The sequence below is a fragment of the Toxotes jaculatrix genome, chromosome 9, assembly GCF_017976425.1.
Source record: "Toxotes jaculatrix isolate fToxJac2 chromosome 9, fToxJac2.pri, whole genome shotgun sequence".
NCBI lineage: Eukaryota > Metazoa > Chordata > Actinopteri > Toxotidae > Toxotes > Toxotes jaculatrix.
Genome location: NC_054402.1, coordinates 24,774,951 through 24,798,534, shown reverse-complemented (window position 1 = coordinate 24,798,534; position 23,584 = coordinate 24,774,951). Strand labels below are relative to the sequence as shown.

Genomic DNA, 23,584 nt, shown 5'->3' with positions numbered 1-23,584 from the left:
TACAACATGCAAACACAAAACTCTAATAACAAAGCTCTTAAAATTCTATTTAAAAGTGAAGAAAGCAGGAACCACCACTGTGCAGTTTACGTCTTTTGCTTTAGTGGTGCAAGTGTCTGAACAAATGTTCAGTTAAATTCATTAAAGCTGTAACGATTTTAGTTGATTAACTGATCAGTTGATCAACAGAAAATAAATTGGCAGCTATTATGAAAATGGATTCATGGATTTAATTGTTTGAAAAAAAGTGAGGAACAAGACATTTGATGACTCTGGGATCCTGAGGCAGTGGCCCACTTTGCTCAGTTGGTAATCCAGCCTTGGTGATTCTCTCAGCACTCCCTTGAGAGTACACCACGTCGCTTCCCTTCACCCGGGAAGCACCATGTTTGTTCACACCTCCATTCAGGTGTGAACAAACACCTGAATGAACCATCAGATTATTCCTTCCAGTTGGCTCGGTATAATCTCTGTACTCATGTAGATATTAACTCGCTTTATCTCTTCCTGCCCTCAGGAGCTGCCAGGACAGCAGACGGGAACCTACGGATGACACCTGGCATAAATCTGTAAGTACTGATACTGCACACGCTGTAGATGGTGGTGAAGGTAAAAGTAAGAGTGTGGGAGGGAGTTAGAGTTTGTTATTGAGACTATTGACTCTGTGGGGCAGGAATACAGTGTGTGAAGAGAGTTAGATCATACAGATGGCTCTCTCGTCTTATGAAGTGCAAAGGGCTTCAAGCACAGAAAGTGACAGGGATGGATTTTTGTGAGGAGGATAAATACAAAAAGCTGAAATAGTAACCGATTTTTTTTCCTGTAACTTTTTCCGTGCTGTCAACACTCTCCAGGAAGGAAAGTGAACTGAAATGTCTGAAGATGCACCATTTGTTAAGTGTGATTTATCGACAAGTTGACAGACAAAAATCAGACAAAGCCGAACTCTGCATAGTTTCAGCCTCTCAGTTGTGAGGATCTGATTCTTTTCTTTTCTTATGCGATAGTGAACTATCTTTAAAGGCCGTACACACATCCACCCACACTGAGGTTTCCACATATTTTGGCTGATCAGACCTCGTCTGACGATTGTGTGGGAGTGTACAGACTCTCCGTGACCCTCCTATTAGTTGTGTTGCACCTGCTGGGTGGGAGTGGGTGCACATCATTGTTATTGATTTATGAACTTTGGTGACCTCACATAAATCCAACAAAGCTCCGTACACCTTCAGCCTGAGCAGAGGTCTAATTAGGGGGGACACCTGTGTAGGTGGAGGACATAAACAAACACATGTCTTTGCCATGTGCTTTAGGCAGTAACTTTTGCATTCTTGCTATTTTCTGAATTTTTTATTGACCAAAATAAAATTTTTCAATACAATTCAATTTTATCTATATAGCTCCTTCCACAATCAAAATCGTGTCAAAGGGCTTTACAGAGACCCAGAGCCTGACCCCAGAGCAAGCACTTAAGGCGACAGTGGCAAGAAAAAACCTTAATTAAGATAAGAGAAATAAGAGAAAAGAATCAGTTCATAGAGAAAGCACCAGATGAAAATAACCATTAGTTGTATAGAGTGTTGAAATACTACATATCTGAATTCAGAGGACACGTTCAGCCCTTCAAGCAGATTAAAATCTTTCTTTCTCCACACAGGAAATGTGCCAAGTTGACACTAAAATCAGCTGATTTATTGAACTGAGTTTCCCTGTAACCTTAAATTTAAGTGTTCTGTTTTTTTGGGCCTAACTAAGTACTGCTCAGGTTTACAGGATGAGAAGCTTTTTTTTTTTTTTATTCCAGTTTCTGAAGTTTGGCTGTGGGGAAATTTCTATTTCTCTTGGAATTGATGTTCATTTTGCTAAACTGGTTGTAGCTTTGTTGCGGATGATCTTTAAGTTGCTTTTTTAGAATCATGATTACAGATTACGCTTGTTTACGCACTAAATGCTTAGTTTCATGCAGGACTCAGTTACAATACTCATATCACCGTTTTTTGCTTTTTACCATCTCTTTTTTCTTTTTTTTTTTTTTTTCCACAAACTGCCGTGGTAACCTTAGAGACTGCTCTACTAACATACCCATGCACTGACCCATGTAAAGATGTAAAGGAAGTAAGCAAAAATGTGTTTCACAGTAAAAGCCTAATTCAGGATTAGTGGCTTTTACAGTATAGCATTTCAAACAATTATTATTATTATTTTCATTTTTATTTGCAAAGGACACCTTATCCTCCTCAGTTTTGGGGTGGACATGTCCCATATGTCCCTTCTGTTGTCTCTGTCTTTAATTTGCTGGCAGGATGTTGTTTGAAATCCTGTACATTTTGAGCATTTTGGCAGAATTGAAGAGGTGAGCGTGGAACATGTCAGGTTCCCGTGTCCTCTCTGTCTCACTTTCTGTCTCTGTCCCTGTGTGATGCAGCTGTTATCCTTCTATAATCATCAGCCTATAAATACAGCAGCTGACTGATGGATCCTGCAGCAGCTGTCTGCTGTCCCATGGAACATGGACACATAATTTATACACAGATACAAATGTGCAAAACACATATGGCGTGTTTGTCGTTGTTGTTGTTAAAACATTTTGCACACTCCTTTTGAGTAGAGAGAGCTGACATTAGCCCAGCATCAGAATCTGTCTTTTCCCTCTGTCATCTTTTAATTTTGTTTTTTTCTTTCTTTTCCTTCTGTCTTTCCTTTTCCTTTTGTTGGAAAGCATCACTGTGATGCAGTCTGTGTAACAAAAACATTTTTACCTGTCTTATTATTGATTTAATGTCTCTCTGTTCCTGAGTCAAAATAATCCTGAGATTCAGGGTGCTGTGATGACTTAAAATCCACTGAAAATCCTCAAGAACTGTGTCCTCATCAAGATGAAAAGATCCATATAAAGTCATTAAACAAGTTTACTGCAAAAATATTTTTATATTTGAGATTGTTTAAATGTACAAATAATAATAATAATAATAATAATAATAATAATAATAATGAAACCGTATCGTATCCAGCAAATTAAGGAGAAAGCTGATATCAGAGTTTAAAAAAAATCCTGAAATCAATCTGAGCCAATTATCAGCATTTTGAAATGAAATGGTCATGGATGGAGACATCCAACCAGAGCATTTCCCTTCTCTGTCTAACACACATGGCAGCAGAGAGTGGCAGTCAAACAATGATGTGGATGTTGAGGATCCCAGATTTATCCTTCCCATTCAGTGCTGCAGCAGCTGCACAGACATAAGGAGAGGCATCATTACAGCGAACCGAGGCCTGTTAATAGGCCGGCGACGTAGGGGGCCTGTCGGCTCTGCACGGGGCTCACAGGAGGAGAGGGGAGAGGCGAGGCAGGCGGGGGAGCAAGGGGAGGTCAGGGGTTAGGGAGGAGGGCAATATATAGGGGGAGTGTTGGAGACAGGAGGATGAGAAGGGAGGGAGAAGGAGTGGAAATGAGTTTGTGTATGTAGGGGGTATTTTTATCTCTCTTGACTGAAAGAGCACGAATTGATCTGGGACTGTCTGACAGTTTCTTTTAGATATTGAATACATGTTGATATGATGGCAGCCACATTGAAAACCTGTGTAAGTACAGGTTCAAAATGAAAGCTACCTGAGCCTGATCCCAGGGGCATTTATTCTTTCTACATGAATAGATGCACAATTTATGGCTGGCCATATTTTCTATTGCCAGGACCTTAAAGCCTGAAACCAACAATAACATGATCTAATTAGCAAATATTAACTAGGTACTCAAAACCCACATTCATTTAATGTGTGGAAGACTCCAAAACAGCAACAACTAATGAGCATTGATGTTGTCAAGATGGTTATATGATCATTGCATGTTCTACTGCAGTGAACATGAGGGGCACTGTAGTTTATTTTGACTTGATAAACCATCCTGCTGCTGTAAATACTCTAAGTACCAAATCTGTATCAATCCACAGCTGAAAATAGTCCCCAACAAATGTGCTATTGTCTCAGTTTGAGAAAGGTTTGGTAAAAACTACAGAGGCCAGATGTTTAACTAAATCAATGAGCCTTTTTCATAAAATGAAACTATATGTTTGGTGTTTTATAGGCCTTCAAACCCAGCCTGCATATTATTTACATCTTCTCAATAATACCTATAGCAGTACACCCTCGATCAGCCCCGTACATTTTTTGTAATGGGACACTGTCTGAATACCTGATAAAGCAGTGTTTGTTTTGGTCTCTTCATGGGATTCGTCAGGGTCTTTTGTTGTTAGTTCCATCCTAAATATCATATGAATTCAGTTTAAAACTGTTTGCAGTTTGTTTTTCCTCGTAGCAGTTTCATGCATCTGGCAGCCTCTGCAGCCTGGGTTTGTGGGTGTGTGTATGTGTGTGTGTATGTGTGTGTGTATGTGTGCACGTGTTATCTGAGCTTCTCCCCGACCTTCAAAAGTGTCTACTTGCCATGCTTACGGACCCATTGTGAGAAGTTGAGCATTGTCCTTTGCAGAGGAAAGACAGAGTTATGCGGACACTTTGAGAAAGAACGTGCTTTGCAAGGAAAATGCACGCGCCTCATATGTGTATGTGTTTGTTTGTCTTTCTCCCGCTGGTCCCGGCCGTCTGAAGGTCATGCCATCCCCATGCTCAGCTTCATGGAGAGCTGCCAATGCTGACGGCTGCAGCTACTACTGCTGCACTGTGTGTCTGGCACTTGCTTCCCTCACTGCAGGGCATTGATTAAGTGGCACAGCTATGCCTCACCTGCTGGAACCAGCCAATACCAATTCAGCAGATGCTCCAGTCAGCCAATACCAAAGCAGGGAAAGGTTTAGAGAGGCTGGAGACAAACTGGCAGCCAGAAGACAAGTGTTTTTTTTTTTCTCTGGTGAAAAAAAAACAGAGAAAGTATCATGGAGGAGGAGTAGAAGAAGAGTAATAAGATGGAGGGTTAAGGAGGGGGGATTCGGGAATTCGGGAGCGAGGAAAAAAAAGAAAAACAGCTTTTGAAATAGCGACAAGGATGAGCAGACTTGAGGGAAACAGGCGAGGAGACCGTATTCGTTTTCACACACATACTGGCGCATACACACAAATATTTTGAGCCTTTTCAGGCTGCTTTAGTGAAGCTGTCAAGATGAAAAATGAGCTAGTCAAATCTAATAACATGAGAAGTTAAGAAGCAAACTTTTAATGCAGAGCTGTGGAGGAAAGTGTTGATGAGCGTAAGCAGAGGAGATGTGCAGCATTTGTCAAGAGCTGAAGCATTGATCATATTGCTTTAGTGCAGTAAAATGCATGAAAGGGTTCACCACAGCGTCGATTGATTTGCTGTCTAAACTGTTAGACACAGCTAGAAGTCGTCATTGAACTGCAGCAATTTGCACAATTAACTGAATGAATCATTGACTGACATGCAGATCCTAAATGATGGAGTGCAAATTACACAATGAAATGAATGCTGTCTTGTTTTTGCAGTGAAAAACTAACTGCTACAACTGCTAATATAATAACTGCATCTACTAACTATAAAAAATTCTGTCATACATTGTGAGTCCAACCTCAGTGTTAGATTCAGAAGTGTTCATGAACAGCAGTGGTTATACCCAGACTGCCAAATAAAACACTAAAAATGGAAATAGAGTCATTTTGAAGTAAACGTAACAATAGATTGGCTTCAGCTGTACTTCATGTTTGTATTACTTTCAATAACCATAATAGACACATTTGTCATTATCAGCGTTATAACTTAAAGCTGCATTGACTGATTTTTTTGGCCACTTGGGGGCAGCAGAACACTGACATATTATCTTGTTAGAAAACACGTTTATTTACACATCCAGCAGACGTGGAGCAACATTAGCATTCATTTGGATTTGTTAGTCATCACCTGGTGAGTGTAAGTCCAGTATTCACTGCCTTTTAGCTCTGATTTTGGTCACCACCAACTCCCGAAAAAGGAAATGTCTGACTCTTTAGCGACTTAATGTCCCACTATGCTCACCAGCTAGATGCTGACTTAGTCTGTCAGCTGTCTGCTGGTGCTGGCCAAGTAGTAAACAGTGTGTTTACTAGGGCTTTTCACAGAAAATGGCTGCCTGCTGCGGCTGTCCAGCAGAGTGGGGTGGTAATCCACCCTTTTCACAGTGGACGTTTTGACCTATCATAGCAGGAAAAAGCACAGGTGGAACTATTGACATTAACAGTAGCTCTGTTCCATTTGGTGTCCCAGGAAGCCTCCACAGTGAGCCAACGTGTACAATACCAAACCCTGGAAATGATTCAGCTAAACAGCCGTCATCTATTTTCTTAATTTCACCTCTGTTTTCTGTCCCTATGGGTGATCCATTGTTAGCACGAGAATATTGATTAGTGCAGCTTAAAATAAACGAATGAATACCACTTTTTGACAGATATAAAATTATATAAAGAACAATAAACAGTAACAGAAACTATAGTTATTGACCTAGATTTTTAATTAGATTTCAGTCATGGTTTATTTGGTGGTAAGAGCAAATGAGTTCTGTTAATACAGGTCCCAGACTTTTTTTCAAAGTGGCACTTGTATCGACCACTGGGGGCAGCAAACACAGAATGAGCGGCTGCTCTATCAGGAACACATCAGAAATAGAACAATTTGCGTATATGTAAACAGTGTCGCCTGTTTACAAATCAACCAAATGTTGTTTTCTGCCTTATGCAAAATGTATGCATGCACTACTGTCACCCAGGACATGCATGCATAATGTGCTATGAATACTTTGCATGTGGGTGTGCAGTTTGAATCCTTCATAGTAAAGGCTGAATCCATCAGTGACATTTAAAAGACTGTATAAAGGCAATTACAGATTATAAATGCACTGCTTTTGCTGGAAAAGTACTGGCCATACAAAGTGTGAAAAATGGGGAGTGATAAAATTTAAATATTAACATAAGAGCATGCATATAAACACAGAGTGCCACTACATTTTATTTTAAAGGGAACCAGTCTTAACCAACAGTAAAATCTTAATTCATTAATGATAATTAAATCCAGCTGTTTACTTTTAATGACCTGCCTCTGTCTGGAGCTGGTAAAATAAACCGAGGGTGGATTCAAGGTTGCTGTGTGTGTGTGTGTGTGTGTGTGTGTGTGTGTGTGTGTGTGTGTGTGTGTGTGTGTGTATGTGTGTGTGTGTGTTTGCATGTTTGTGTGTGTAAGAGTGTTAATTTGTGCGTGCACCTTTGGTCTGATGCATATGGGTTTGTTGCTTGTGTGTTTGTGTGGGTGGGTGTGAATGCATGCAAGCAAATGCCATCTACTGAGTGTCAGATAAGGTAATTACAGACCACGAATGGGCACATCCATAAACGTGCATATATACATGTTTTTTTTTGTTTTGTTTTTTTTGTTTATTTGATTGTGTGTAAACGGGGTGGTGTTAGCAGCAGATGAATAAGACAGAGGAGCAGACAGGGTCAGACAGACAATCTGACAGAGAGGTGTTACGCCACTCTTATTTGTAAATGTTCTGTCTTTGATTGTCAGTGACTCACATTCCCAGATGTATTATCTCATTTAAATTATTAGTAACACAGGCTCATTTTGATGCGTCAACAGGGAATAAAAGCTCCAGTGATTTGATTTGTTTCTCTTTCTAAAACACTCACATTGCTTGTGTATATACAGTATGTTTGAGCAGTGATTCAGTGTGTTTGTTTTATGAGTCTGTGGTGGCTAGCGCCATTTTCTCTGCTGTCGTCTATAGCCCGAGGGTGGCCGACACCAACAGACTTAACAAACTGATTCAGAAGGCCGGCTCGGTCCTGGAGGGTGGAGCTGGACCCTCTGCATGTAGTTGCGGAGGGTAGGATGTTGTCAAAACTCCTCTCCATCATGGACAACGTCTCCCACCCTCTACACAGTGTTGTGGTGAGCCAGAGGAGGAGCACGTTCAGCCAGAGACGCAGACTGACTGAGTGCTCTGCTACTGCTGTTAAACTACTGATAATTTACTGTTGACCCTCATTAGACTTTTTTCAGTTTAACTTTGCACATTCCGGTTAATTTACTGTTAAATTACAGTTAAATTACTGTTACTGAGTATTGAGAAATAGTAAAGCAACTGCCCTGCAGGGATCAATAAAGTTTTTCTGATTCTGACTATGACGACTCTGTGGTGGTACACAGACAACATGTAGTATCATTAGTCTGTGCTGGTATAGAGCATCTTAAAATTAAATATTTTCTCTGAGTGTTTTGTTCTTATCAGGGAGGTGAAGCAGCTTTAGACATCACACTCTCCATTAGAAGCCAGATGAATGACATTCTTTTAGATTTGGTAGCTCTTGAAGAGATAATGAGACGTCTGCAATATACAAGAGCAGTATTTTAAATGAGTACTGTAGTTAAAAAGATCTTGACATCGCTGGTTGGTAAAAGGTGTTTAAAACATAATGCATTTTCAGGGGTTTTCCTAAGGTATACTTCTAAACAGCAGCGATGAGTTGGAATACAAACTAAAAGTGGATCTGGAGTCATTTCCACAGTGCTGTGAGTTCATTATACTCTCACTGAGCCCTTCATCAGGAACACATTTGATGCCAAATTCTGACTCAGGAGAAATCCCGATGCATCAGACCAGGTTACGTTTTCCAGTCTTTAACTGTCCAGTCTTGGAGAGTCTGTGTCCACTGTTGCCCAGCTGCCACATGTGTTCGTGTGTTCATAATAAAGCAGGTCATTCTTGTCACTCAGTCCTTCTATTCTTGTACCGACTAATGCTCAGCATGATGCATAGCTTTGCAACTGCACCGGTTGATTTGCTGTAAATGAAGGTCCTTCTCCTTTCAGACAAGGTGGACAAAAGCAGTTTTTTGTTAATTTTGTTGCCTGTAATGATGACTGTGACGGGCAAAGTTTATCAGCCACGGACAGCTAACTAAACTAATTAAGCATGAGTTGGTTGAAAATGCTGTCACTGATGCTTCAGTTTCCAGCTGACTCACTTTAAAAGGAAAATCGATAATATCATCAGTAACTGACAATAAATACTGAAGAACAAGTGGTTCATGTAGCTGAACTGAACTTGGACTGAACGTCGGTTTTACTGTTTTCACAGCCTTATAAGTTGTGTGGCTGAAAATGTAAAAGGAAAGTTCCTGGGTTCATACAAATTAAGATTTTATTTTCTATGGAGAATTGAAGCATAGTATATTTTATGGCACACTGCCCAGTACACTCAGAAATGCACTGGTTAAAACTTTGGTGGCTCAGGTCAGGGGGTCAGCAAACACATTAGAATCCAGCCTCTCAGATGTGTGAATGTCCACAGAAAATATTGTGAATAATTAGCCAACAAGTTTTGAGACACCTTGTCACTGAGCAAAGTGTTGGTCAAAACGAAGTTGTGATCTGGTGCTGGTGATATATGGAAATATACGAAAATCGCTGCTGGTCCTAGATGCAATTGCTGTTGCACCCTCTGTGCTGACTAAAAACGGTGTTCCCCATCCTTGGTCCTGTTCTCATCCAGATGTCAAACCATTTTCCTGCATTTAACTTTACTTTTAGCTTAACTACAATAAATAAAACAGGTCTTCTTCTTGTTGTCAGGAGGTTGCCATCCATCTGCACAGGCACAACCCTGATTGCAGTGCATATGTATACAAGCCCAGATGCGTCTTACTGTCCATTCCTGCAAATTTCTGTGAAATCGCTGTATGAGATGTCAGAAGGGTGGAGGAGGGGCCAGAGGGGCTGTCAGACTGAGACCCTGACACAGAAAGACATTTCTCTCCTAACACTTCATCTTCACCTCCTCACAGAAGCTGCTGGTGAAGATGACCCGATGCACATACAGCATGCGCTTACAGTCTCTTTTTCTCAGTGTACACACACACACACACACTCTAACTTGAAACACTAGATGCATGGGCAAGATGATAGGAACTGTATCTGTACTCGAGTGAGACAACACAGATGTAGGAGACAGATGCAACTTTCAGACTTCAACAGTCCCCAACAGCCTTGAACCTGCAGCCTCTTTCTGCTCTGCCTGGTATGCAAGGAGCACTCATGTTTTGTTGGCGTGTGTGTGTGTGTGTATATATGTGTGTACTGTATGTATGTGTGTTGCAGTAATAGAACAAAGGATCCTTTTGTACAACAGGCCCGTGGCTGCAATGTCTTCCACAAACACATTGTGTGCTGCATGTATTTTCATGTATGCTCATGTGTGCTGCCCACATGTGTGTTTTCTTGCTCGCTGTTTATCAAGAGAGACCTGAGCTTCAGTTCAGTGTGTTTGTGTCCCTGTGGAGTGCAGCATGCGCCCCGGGCTGAGCTGACTTTAGGCCTCCTGCTTTTTGTCAGACCCCACTCGCCTTTCTCTCCTCTGGCTATGATCTACCAGACTTCTGCTGCAGCTAATGGTAATCCTTATCCTGACAGCTCCTTAAAACAGCTACACCAGTGTTGTCGTGAAGGCAACATTTTCAGCTTTATTCCAATAGTCAAAGATGCACAAAGAAAGGATTGTTATGGGCTGACAGATCAAAAGTTGAGTTTAAAATATAGACTGTCTCTTGAACAACAAAGGAAAACATCAGTAATGAGTCTTCATACTTTACTTGGATTTGATTCGATTCCACCAGCCTAAATGGGCTGGATCCATTTCATGCAGCAGTGCTGTTGTCATTTTTCAGGTTTGTGTACCAAGAGGATGGAAAAAAGTGCCCATTAAAAATGTATATGATCACACCCACAGTTTTAAATCAGTGCTCTGCCTGTAGAGTTGCAAAGTTGGAGTATGTTGTAAAGCCTCGTACAGAAATGTAGTCGATTCACCTCAGCTTTTTTTTTTTTTTACTTTGTTTTTAAAAATTACTTTATTGACAAATTACTCTCTGCATTCTCTGCACACCAAGTGAACAAAACACACACACACACACAAGCATGCACATGCACTGGAGATGCTGGGGCAGGGGGCTTCCTAGTGAGGCGCATGGGGAGCTGGGGTGGATCGGTGCCTTGCTCAGGGGCACCACAGCCATGGTCGCAGAGGCAGGGGGGGCACGTCTCCTTCACCACCACCGTATCCGTTTTTTGCATCGAGGGATCGAACCCACGACCCCCCGATCTCAGGCTGGTCCAGAGTCCAAAGCCGCACTCTTAACTTGCTGCACCACGGCTGCCCTCATTAGTCATGTAAATAAGTAAGTAAATTCAGCTTAGAATGTCCAGTTTCAATTTTCATACAACTTTAGAACATCAGTCTTTTAATTTGAAATTATGAGTTAAATTAAAAATTATCAGTTTACTCTACTCATTAAATGAAGAACATTAAGAAACAAAACTAGTATATTAACACTTCCCAGCATGCATTGTTTGAGAAGTAACACTCTCTAGAGACCCATATTTTGAAGTTTAAAGAAAACAGACATGATGTAAACTTAACTGTAAACTGTGGGAGGATGTTTTTTTTTTGTTTGTTTTTTTCTTTTTGCTACAATAACTGAAACACGACAGCATTGAATTCAGTCCTTACCCCCCTGGCAGCTTTGGAGTTTTTAAACTGAGAAATGTAAAAGAAAAATATGTCTGTGATGATTGTCTCCGTGACTAAATAATCGAGTCAACTTAAAATCCTTAAGTTTACTGAACTTGTTTTTTCAAGTTCGCTTAGCTTGACTCAGTTTGACATTTTCAAAACTAATAAAATGATGCTGAACCAACAATTTCACCTGAGGTCACTTAACTCATATTTTTAAACAGCAGGGGAACATAAGTTTCTAAGTTGTACCAATTTAAATTGATTAAATGTAATTACAGTAAATGTGATTATTCAGTTCAAAGATCCCAAAGTAAAAGTTCCATCCTTTTTCTGCACAGATTGGTAGGTGATTTCCACAGCTTGGACCAACAGGAGACTCTCCCAGTTGAATCCTGAGTCATCATCTTCAGTTTAAAAGTCATCAGGTTTTGGATGAATTTGGCAAACATGGCATGTAATTCTGTTCCAAACTGCAACAATAAATAACAGCTACAGCTCTGACTGCACCTCTCCACATCAGTGGAAGCTGAGGCTCATCTGTATTTACATAAGGCTGCAAGGCAAGTTTAAGGCATTTGTAAAGCAGTTTGTAACAACAAGGCAATTCAAAATGCTTTACTTGAGACATACATTTCAGTAACCATAGCAACTATACTGACATTATAAATAAACAGCTGAAGAGTTTTCTTGTAAACAAGCAGTGTTTCTGACCGTTTTTCTTTGCTCTGGTAATTGCTGTGGTCTATTAAGATAATACACACAGAGGTGTGCTAATTTAGTCAGTACTGTAATGAACTTGTCAGAGAAGCATCACCTCAACTTGTATCATGTCTTTTTTTTTCTCTCTCTCTGCCTTGTCCATTATTTTCTCATGCCTGGACACTTCACTTTGCATTAGGACTTTGATGCTGACAGCTACATTTTAAATGTCATGAGTCATGGGCGAATATGTCTGTCACTCTCATTAATATCATACCTGTCCGTACCCATGTGCTTATGATCTGTAGAAGTGACACTGTAATGGAATTTCTGCTGAAAGTATCCAGTGGTGGAAGTTGAATTCAGCCTTTATTTTTTTTTAAAACAATCAAAATGGTGACATTTGGTGCTGAAACTATAAGCTGCATATGTTCAGCTGGACACACATGCCATGCAATACAGAAACATGCACCTATCACCACGCAGCATCAAGAAAATGTACACACAGACTCACACAGTATACAGCCTATGTAATCCCATCGTCTGTGTCTGCCCGTCCCTGTGTCCCGTGTTTGTTTGTGTTGTATCTAGTTCCCAGTGCCATATGATATTCGTAGCCATTGGTATCACACTCTGCAGCAAGCCCTAATAGCCTGCTGTTCTCAGGGCTCGGCTCTTCTTGTCCAAACAAAGACTGCACTGACAAACACAGTAAAGTATTAGAGTTCATGATGAAAGTTTCAGAGCGGAGGCTCACATGTTGTTTTACTGATCCACTTTCCCTACAGATCTGCACCTCCATCACAGTAGACCCTCACTCATTGTTTAAAATTAAATAGTCAAAATTGAAGCAATGAGGCAGAGGTTTTCTGACTTTTAGTTCCAAGTAGGAGTCACACCCCTAAAACCCCTATGATAAAGCAAACTGTATCATAGTAACCTAATGTTTGTCCCATCTGTATTATTGAATTTGACACTGAATTCACTTACTCGTTGGCTATGCTCAACATTTAGCAAACGTCTCTTTTCAAAATAAATGTTTTCTGCATTCAAAATTGCAATTATTTTAATATTTATGAGACTGTGCATAGATACTTAAATAAGTGCAGATTACAATTTAATTCATTTCACTAAATTAGGTGTAGGTAGGCTTCAGAGAAACAACACACTTAAAAGACTGTATTTTTGGCATTTTTGCCTTTTATTAGATAGTTTATTAGATAGATAGATAGTAGTAGATAGATTAGATGACATGCAACAAAGGCCCCTGGATTGAATCAAACATGGGATGTTCCCGTTGTATGGTATGCATATTAACCACTAAACCATCAGGAAAACCCAGTAGGAGGTCATGCTGATGTTTATGGACTATGATATAAAGTTAAAAAAAAAAATTTGTTACACAAGTTAACAGGCCTTTATCATTTTGTAATGCAGCCTCAGAACAGTCTTTCTCAACAGTATTGTTGTGTGTCTCACTTCATACATGTTTTACTTTTTAATATAGCAATCTAATATTGTTGTTTACTTAATATTACTTTTTTTCCAGTGGCCATTAATGAGCACCATTTCCGAAAATCCCTACACATTCAGGGGCTGAAGGCCATGGCCCGACAGAAGAGGCGAGTCCCTGAGCGAGTCATGGAGTCTCGCTAGATCCGAGTTGTCTGTAATAACAACAGACCAAGTTGTTTTTAGGCAGCAGGGGTTACAACTAGAACGTTCTGAGTGATTTTATGGAAAAAAAATTAATTACACTGATGTAAGTACACTTGTAAATTTTCATGGAACTGTAGTTTTCTTCTGAGCCCACAAAGTAATTGTTGTTTAACTTTGTAAATATCACGGAGGTTTCAATTTCTAGTAGAAGCTGCTGTAGTGGATCCTTATTTGTCTTAGAACATGGAAAGTAAACCTCAGGAACACTCAGAAAGACTGATGAAAGAAGAGATGGCTCTCAGGGTTGGTTGGCGTTCTCGAGCTCATGCCACTCAGGGTTTCTGTATGTTCCAGCGTTATCCAACTGCTCTGGGTCGTAGTTACAGTTTGCTAGTTGTATGACGAAGGCAATTACTTAGAGCAAAAATAGTCCCTCACAGGGAGGGAGCGCTCTCATGCATGAACACTCCATGGCTTTTCAAGCATAAAGACGTTTCCCTGTCATTCTCAGCCCGTCTCTCCCTCTCACGTCACAATCGTGGCGCTCTTTTATTACATTGGATTCTTTTCGTAATTGACCAGTCTATGCTGCTACCCAAGCCTGACAGCCAGTAATCAGTGTGAAGAGGTGCCGTGACAGTAGACTGGACGTGACCTCATGACTTCAGCTCTCTGTTTTTTTCTTTAAATGCTGATTTAATTTTCTAAGTCTTTAAAATTTCCAATCCTTATACACTGCGACGAACAAGGATTCTTTGGAAGTTTTCACAGGATGATGACATTATGTGAAAAATAAGACCCAAGACTTTGACCTGTATGTCTGGCTATAATATAGGCCCACGCTCCACTGCGCTACTCATTGGAAAAGTGTCATTAACCCTAAATAAAACATAGGAGCCTCTATCATAGGGCGAATGGAGCTCTTGTCTGCTGACTTGTAATCCTGCAGTGGCAGCAGTGTCTGCTTTTCCTCACATTTTAGTCAGTTACAACCACATTTGGCAACAAGAACTAAGAACTTTGTACTTACTGTAACAAGAAACTCAAAATGCAGCTCTGCCAGGTTTTCAGGCCAATCCAACAGATTTCTTTTTCATTTCACCTCCGCTGATTCCATTTGTGTCTGTATGTGTTTTTCTTCCTAAACTACATTCAAATGTTGCTTAGGAAAGGTGGCCAGTGTACTCTGTGTCATGTCATGGCATATTCTGATTGCTTGGTTTGTAGATGTGGATGTGGGCTGCAGCAGCAGTCACATTTGTTGAGTTTGTTTCCTGAATTTCTGACACCGTCAGAGTTTTGCAGCAGTTTCTCGATCGAGGACCATTGATCTGAGGTTATGACCAAAGATTTTATTTCATCTCAGACAGCCTGACACTGTACAGTGTGTAAGAGCTTTGATGGAGTGTTTTTACAGACCTGCTTGAGTTTGAAGACACAGATAGAGGAGAGTAAGGCATAGTATATATGTATCTAAATGATGTGTCTTCTGGGCTCCGCATGTTGACATGGCCATGTTGTACATTTGGAAACTTGCTGCTTCCAGGGGCTAAGAAACACAACATGGCTGCCAGACGCTGCATTACATCATCTGAAAGCCTTCTGCGTTGGATGGCTTTTGACACTGGCCTTGGGTAACTTCAAATCCATGCCTACAAAATAAATTAGTGAAATGCATCCCTCCCCTTGACTTGATTTATTTGACTTCACGAAGACATGATTGGCATGGCTGCTCTTCTTGACTCTCCTCCTCTCCTCTCCTCTCTGCTGAAGTTTCTTTTTAATATTTTTGGCAACTCTGATGATTGTCCTGAAACCAACCTGTAATCATTTAACTCACTGTACTTGTGTAGCATTAAAAAAAATGACACACACTCACACTGCTGTCCTAGAAATTTTCTTCTAACTGCTGTTGTGTATTCTGTTTGAAGCCCGGGCTTGACAGCTTCATTTGTGAAGTGTCTCAATTAGGCAGAATATTTCTGCTGACATATCTCGACGCCCAGACTGTCTGACTAGAACATGAAAGCCCAGACTTAAGGAAGTCATCACACACCTCAGCACAGAGAGCGAGAGAAAGACACACACACACTGTCATGCGTGAACACACACACACACACACACACACACAAACATATGCAAACACTAAAAATAGAGGCAGCTATCCTGCTAACGCTAGTTAATGCTCCTCACCCCAGACAGCTGGATTTGCATATCTTTAATGTGCTTTTTTTCCCCCTCCTCTCTCCTTCCCTTCTCCGCGTTTCTCCTTTTTCTCTGTCCGTCCTTCTGTTTTGTGTGAAACAGTCTGGTCTCTTATAGGAATTCTCTGGAGGGTTTGCAGTGCATGTTGGGAGGGAGCAGTTTGTGTCAGAAAAGCAAGAAAAAAGCAGGCTGAAAAGAAAGATTTCAACAATTGTGGTAATTAGATATCCCCCCCCAACTCCCACACACTAACACACACACACACGCGCACACACTCCCCACCACCACCTACTCCAGTGCTCTCTCTCTTGCAGGTCTTTCAGGCCACTGTAATGGTCTCCATCTGGTCTGTGAGGAGGGAAAAGAAAGATATTAAGTCCCTGTGCTGTATAGGACGGCCATCTGGGCGGGGCCACTCCCAGCACTCTGAGGCCACCTCTCCACTGTCCCAACCGACCAGCGGACCAGCCCACTGGCTCCGGCTACACACCATGACCCCATGTCTGTAACAATAACAACAATAGATCCTAGCCTGCTTGTCCCATTAAGCCCATGTGATTCTTCCAATAGTCAGTTTTGCAGTCAGTAAATAGGCTGTGTCACTCTGCTAGCATGCTGGAGCAGCGCCAGTTGGAGTTCAGCCAATGTACAGTGTATTTATCAAGCTCAGGGGACATTTGTCCTCTTCCTGTCAGGCCTCCTTCACCAGGATTGGCAGATTTTAAATCCAACCATGACCCTAACGTCAACTATCTATATCCTAAAGCATTTGATTGGTAGAGCCTCTGGGTGCAGCCTGGAGTAAGTGCTGGCTGGAAGGTTTATTTCAGGGAAAAAATATCCCAAAAAGATACCAGTGTTACCGTATTAGCATACTACTAGCAGTCATTTTTAGAATGAATTTCAAATATCATACATCGGCTTAAGATTTGCAGCTCAAAATCAACAAGTCTGACAAAGATGACGTCATTTATCAGTGTGGTATATACAAAAAAGCCTTATCAGGGGTTAAAAAAGATTTATGGTTTATGTTAAAATTGCTACCTCATTAAGATATGGCACCCTCCATTGTCAAAATAATAACTGTGTGGTTAAGGTCAGGGAATGATCATTGTTGACTGTCAGCAAGAAACACTCACGTTTTGCTTTACAATACATTCATTTCCAGACATACACTCATTTGCATGTTAAGTCTTAGTAAATACTACTACTACAATGCGTCGTACATAAAAGAAACTGTAGCAAACACCAAGGTACTTTTTTTTAGTTGGTTATTCTTGTTTTGTTATATTTTGTTGAAAAACCTGTGCAGCATTAATATTGTTAATGAAAATTAAGGCAAAATACATTTGCTACAAACATTTGATAGCCAGGTCTCGTTGAATTTGAATGGCTCCATGCCAGCAAAAAGTCGACCTGCGACATCTGTTGGTTATTAAAACACACAGCATTTTAGGTGGCAAATTAGTTTTGGGCTTGAGTAACATATGCTGGGCAGTCCACTACAAAGTGTTTGTTATATGCAGACTATTATAAACACTTATGAATATGAGACAGTTTACTACAACCCTACCACCTAAAGGCCTAAAAAATGACATAATTAAGTTGTCTGCTGTCGTTGTTGACTGTCTTTATATATATATATATATATATATATGTGTGTGTGTGTATGTGTGTGTGGACCTCAGTATATCGCTGTTGTTCAGATTATTATTATTCTCTGCACATTAACACAGCTAGTACAGATTGGGCTTGTGTTTCTATCTAGTAAGCAGACTCTCAAGATGAGGGTTTATAATAATATATGGTAAATGCTTGACCAGACCACTCAGATGATGTTGAACTAAACACAAAACAGAACCTAAGACCCAGAGCCTCCTCTGTTTATTTATTGAATAACCCGCAGTAGTTGAAATGTCTGCTAATCTAAACACAGCTTGACTTCCCTAAAAGCTCTTCAAATATAAATAGTCCATCCACCTAGAGCTAGCTGTATACAGTATATTTTTCCAAAGTGTTGTGCTGATTGGTCGGTCATTAGAAAATAATTTTAAATAAAGCTGAGTCCTGGTATTTGTGGAAGAGGGTATCATCAGGCTGAACCCCCCAACCCCCCCCCCCCCCACTGTCAGTGGAGGGAACCTCCACCAAAATCAGAGAATAAGAATCTCTTGTTGTGGTTACAGTAATCCCTTTTGGATCACACAGATAAATAAATCAGACCATGATATCCAGTGCTTCAGTATCCAACTCAAAGAAGATTATTATTCTTTCCATTGACTATTCTCAATAACAAATACTGAATATTCTGGTTGATAATATTTTTATTTTTTTTAAGACTGTTATCGATATACTACTTAAAGATACACCATACAATATTTTTATATAATGAGTGTATAATGTGTGAGTGTATAATGTGAGAGCCCTTCAGCCTCACTTAGGTCATTGTTTTGATCTCTGGCCTCCCTCTAATCATTTTTATTTCGAAGCCCAGCAGGCAGCTGTTAAATCAACTGGAAACTACCTGCCCGGCACCAAACAGCAGAAAGACACCGTTAACAATTAGCGGGTGAGCACAGTGGAGTATCTATCAGTTATACAGCAGACATTTTTCCCAGGAGATGGTGGTGACCAAACCAAACCTAAAAGAAGAATCAGTATTAGGTCATTTTTAATTAAAAATATATTCGTAATTCCTTCAATCCTCCTTTGGCCCCTCAGACCCCCAGACTGGAACCCACTGGTTTGAGGTAAACTACAGTCCACAACAGAATTTGCTGATGAATAATTTGTTAATATACAGAAGACTACAGCAGTTTTACCGGCGTAAAACTTTTGGTTTCTCTCTTTTCCTTTGTGTTCACTGATGCTCTCAGTAGGTATGCTCAACTGGTCTCGAGCTGGTCTCTTTTAATCCAAGAAGGTCTCGGGCTTGTGGGCGGTGGTGTTCTGTTCATGTGTGCTGTAAAGAGAAAAAAATAATTAAACAACAAGATTATAGATTATATAAATTTAGAAATATATTATCCTTATCTAAGCGTATGGACTACACTGTTGAACAACGTCAGAAGCTGGATTTCTAGTAATTTAATACAAATGTTATTAGGACTTTGGATGAGAGTTTCTTACATCTGGAAGTACATCTTGTCCCATTTTCAGTGTTCGCACTTTCCATTCTAGTCCAAACACATCTGACTAGATTCAGAATAAAAAAATAGTACTGTGATGCTGGTTCTGACCTCTAAGTTCAGGCAGAGACCAGTTTGTACTAATTAAGATAAGTACTGGACCATAAAGAACTTTCATATCGCTGCTGGACAAGAACTGAAATGTTTGACATTGCTGCAGTCATAACCTTACTGGTTCATCTTTCTAAACTGGAATTCTAATCTCTCCAATCTGCATCTCCCTCCCATTTTTTCCCCGTTTTGTTATTTCAGTCTGCAGCTCAAGGCTGACCGAGCACATTCACACTGAGATCTTCCAGGAGACTGAAACTGTAGCTTTCTTCAGAATCGTCAGGCTCTCAAATGGAAAACAAGAAAATGGATTGTGGCTTGTTTGCTGCAGTGATGAAACGGTAAACAAAAAAGATGGATATGTCATAGCAGATAAGAAAGTGTCAAGCATGGTTCAACTTCTGTATCGGGACATCTTGGAGGTTGGCATCAGCTGAGTAATACACTATACATAGTCCTGTTTTACCAACCTGGCTATTCTGGGTGTAACTGAATACAAATACATTATTCAGATATGAACAGATAATGCGCTCTGAACAGATATGAACAGCATACCAGTTTCAACAACGTTTTCTTTCCCCAGGCAGAAAACCCGCTGAACCAGAACGCCACAGATAGTATCCTGTCAATTTCCTCAAAGCCTCTACAAACAATAACAGAGTGTATAGTGCAGGACCTGTAATAGGTTACCTGCTAGAAGTGGTTGCAGGGCAGAAGGTGATGTGTTGGCAGAAAAGAAAAAAAAAAACATAAAAAATAAATAATATCTGGCGTTGTTATCTCTTTGTGAATTCATCTGGAGCAGTTTATTTTTTTCTGTTCTAACATTCAGTGGGAAAAACAACTATCTGTGCACTTCTCTTCAAACGGAGTTTGGAGTCTAGCTGACCCTACATGAAAGAGACAGATCAGATCAGGATATATTATATATATTATATATTGCTAATTAAATATGCACAAGCACAGCAGAAGTGGGTAATAAAGGTGGGAAAAGTAAAATAAAAAGTCTGAGGGAAATGTAAGGGCTGGAATTCTCCAGCACCTTTAATCTGTCTCAAGTGATTGGATACGTCCTACTTAGGACATATTCACCCATCTGGGGTGATTTATTTATTTATCTTCATGTTTAGTTTACTTTTTCACATTGACTTAAATTTTCAAAAAATTAAAAATAACAAGTCCAGAAGGTAAGAATTTAGTTGTTTGTTTTTTTGTAAGTTTTTCAAACAGGTCACTCAAACATATGTGAGCAGAGTAAAAATAAAATGGAAATGAAAAGCAGTTTAAAACAGAAAATAAGGAAATGTCTGGTTTTCCACAGCTTCCAGATTAGACCCTGCCCACCTGATGTAAATACAAATACAGATACAAATGCCAATATTGTTGTGAGGCTCACAATTACAGTTCATATAATAGCTTTGTGTTACAGTTTTACTCTATGGTGCCTTTTTTTTCCCAAATAGACATGAGAAGTCAAACATTAGGCCCCATGTGACTTCAGTCTGATGTTATAAACGAGCTCTGTGATGCATCAGTTTACCTCATAGCTCGTTTAAAATCTCCATGCACTGGGTTTAGGTATGTGTCCCTCACTACATTCCAACCGGTTTGTTTATCAGTGATTCTCCTCATCCCTAGTCTGTCTTTGCCTTTGGCCTCTGTGTGTCCTGTGTGTGTTTGAGGCTGCCCCTGTCTGTCTGCGGTCTGTCTGTCACCCCTGACTTTCCCTCTCTGTCTCACAACAGTCATCCAAGCAATACAGCCGCTCAGCCAGTGGAAGAACGCTGGGCAGGGTGCCAGCCAGCCAGGGCGCCAGTTGGGCAGTCCATCAGTAGCATTAAAGACATGTTATCCACCCGAGTGTATCCGCCTGGCCCTGATCACCTGCCCCCCCCACCCCCCACCCCACTCCCACCATACCCCTTGCAGCCACCCTATGCTGCCCCCCCTTACTCACTCAGGGGCTCTGGATAAAGTGCACACAGTCCCCCCTTCTTGCTTTATCAGCATGGCACCCAGGCATCCAGCCTGCTGCTTTAGGTCTCTTAAAACACGTACGCAAATAAATGAGGAGGGTGCTGGAAATAACTACTTTCTCATCTCCAGCCAAGGTGCCCCGCTGGTCAGGTCATTGTCTTTAAAGAGACAGGGGCCCAGAGACAGCAGACCACTGCTGACCTCCACTCATTTTTTTTTTGTACTTAAAGAATAAAAAGTCAGCAAAGTTAATTTAGCCCCCCTGTAATATAAAATAGATAAAAGGTTCCACAGAGGTTTTAAAGGACTGTTTGTTTCCTGTCGTGACTTGATGCTTTTATCATCATAGCTAAAAATATTGCTGTGGCTCTTTTGATTCAAAATATAGGCTACAGGATTTGTTCTGTGTCTTGTCCTCATTCAATCTCCTTTAATATAATAGTCAGTGCTTTATGGATCTGCTGATATTATTGCTGCTGAATGGTTTGGAGCATCACTTTAAAGGTCAGTTACGAAGCACTATCGTAGCAGTCATTAAAGGTGGAATAAGCAATTCTCTAGAAAGATTGTTGATAATTGAAGTCAACAGACAAACAAACACACCCCTCCCTTCAGTGCTTATCACAAGCTTCACCCCCGAAACTCATGGATGCAATTTGCCAAGTTAACGACAAAGTGGTGAAGTTCATTCACAGTGGTCTTACTTGGTGTGGAAGTCATACTCTCTTTCTCATAGCTGAAGCAAATCAAACCTTATGATATTAAACATCATCAAACAAACATGATGCTTTTTGCCTCTCTGAGGTCTGTCTACCATAGTTGGGCTGGCCATTGGGACTACATGGACCAATCCTAGAGGTGCTCAAATACTCCATGGTAAAGCTTTGACTACCCCACGAAATCACGAAAAACGAAGTTTAGTGTAGTACTTCCTACCACTTTGAGTGGTCTTTAAACCACCACTTCTCCTACATCTTGTGCTCATCCCCTGGTATTTATTGACAGAACTCTGGGACTGTTAAGTCTGTTTATATGCTGGACATTGCTAATAGCTGTATTAATTTTTAATTGTTTAATTTGAATAACCCAAAATTATTATATTGAAATTAAAACTGAGACATGAGTGGTAAAACCCATTAGAAACACATTAGTTCATTTATATTGCACATCAGTCTTGAGATTGTGAGATTGTGTTTTTTACAGCTGCACACCGCTGATGAAAACGGGAAGCGTTTTTGACTTGAATGAATTTTGAATAATCTGAGCGAGTCTGCAAAAGACATCTGAGTGCTGTAAACCACCAAAATAAGTTTCTGTTTGATTTGAACCAAAGATGTAAACTCTGTATGCAGAGCAACTAAACCATGCAACGCAGGGCTACAATACAAAACAAGACTGATGTCTTAAGCTGACTTTTGTCATTCCAGTGCTATTACATGTATTTGCTCTTTTCATTTCTTTGCCAACTTTGTGAATCTCCTCACTCTACCATACAGTATCACCCTCTCCAGTTCTGTCCAGAATGAATATGAAGTGTATTCTTAATAATAGACCTGCCTGCCTGACCCACAGCAGCAGCAGAAAGAAGAGCAGACCCTGTGAGGTACTTAAAGCACTGAAGAGTTTCTCTGGTGTCATTATAGGTGGCAGCTGAATGAGCTTTGATGAAATAGTGTCTGCAGGTCTGTTGAACCTGTTGAGAAATGATCAAGCCAATAGTACCATATGAATGGTGAGCTGCAGCTCTGTGGAGTGACTGAAGGTCAAGTACTTTTAAACAGATTTAAGGAGTTTCAATCCAAGGAACCAAAGTCAAAATCGTTGCCTTTCTCAACCACCCAGAACTTCTTTTCCCACTCTTTCTACTACTGTCCTAATTTTCTTTTCATACTCATATGTCTTGACATGATTGAGTGTCTGGATTTTAAAATGAACCAGGGTGAGATTGTTTGTCCTGTCAGAGTTGTGAGTTTCAGGTGTGGCCTCTTCTTCAGGTGCTCTAACTGCAGTTGTTTCTGTTCACAGCTGTAATCATGGAAGACTCCACTGCTGAAGCCTGAAGGCCTTCGATGGGATATGCACAAGGTAAGGCAATTACCGTCACCTTACTGAATGGCTGTGAATCTCTTTGTTTGTTTGTTTTATCCCAGTCTCTGTTGCCTTCTGATATGGATGTGACACTTGCAGCAGAGTCATCCTTGACGGCTTGCACGTGATCCGCCAACATGTAGGCGTTTAGCTGTGGAAGTTCAGTATTCATTGATTTTGAATACTGGCTCACACAAACATGTGAAA

General features: G+C 40.5%; 1 long non-coding RNA gene across 3 annotated transcripts in view; it reads left to right on the top strand.

The window, feature by feature from the left end:
- Positions 1 to 23,584, top strand: part of LOC121187776 — a 99,115-nt gene that overhangs the window by 38,239 nt on the left and 37,292 nt on the right. For all 3 annotated transcript variants that reach the window (XR_005894627.1, XR_005894626.1, XR_005894625.1), the window contains exons 2-3: positions 518 to 569; positions 23,315 to 23,374. This is a non-coding gene — a long non-coding RNA (uncharacterized LOC121187776). The remainder of the gene's footprint in view (positions 1 to 517; positions 570 to 23,314; positions 23,375 to 23,584) is intronic.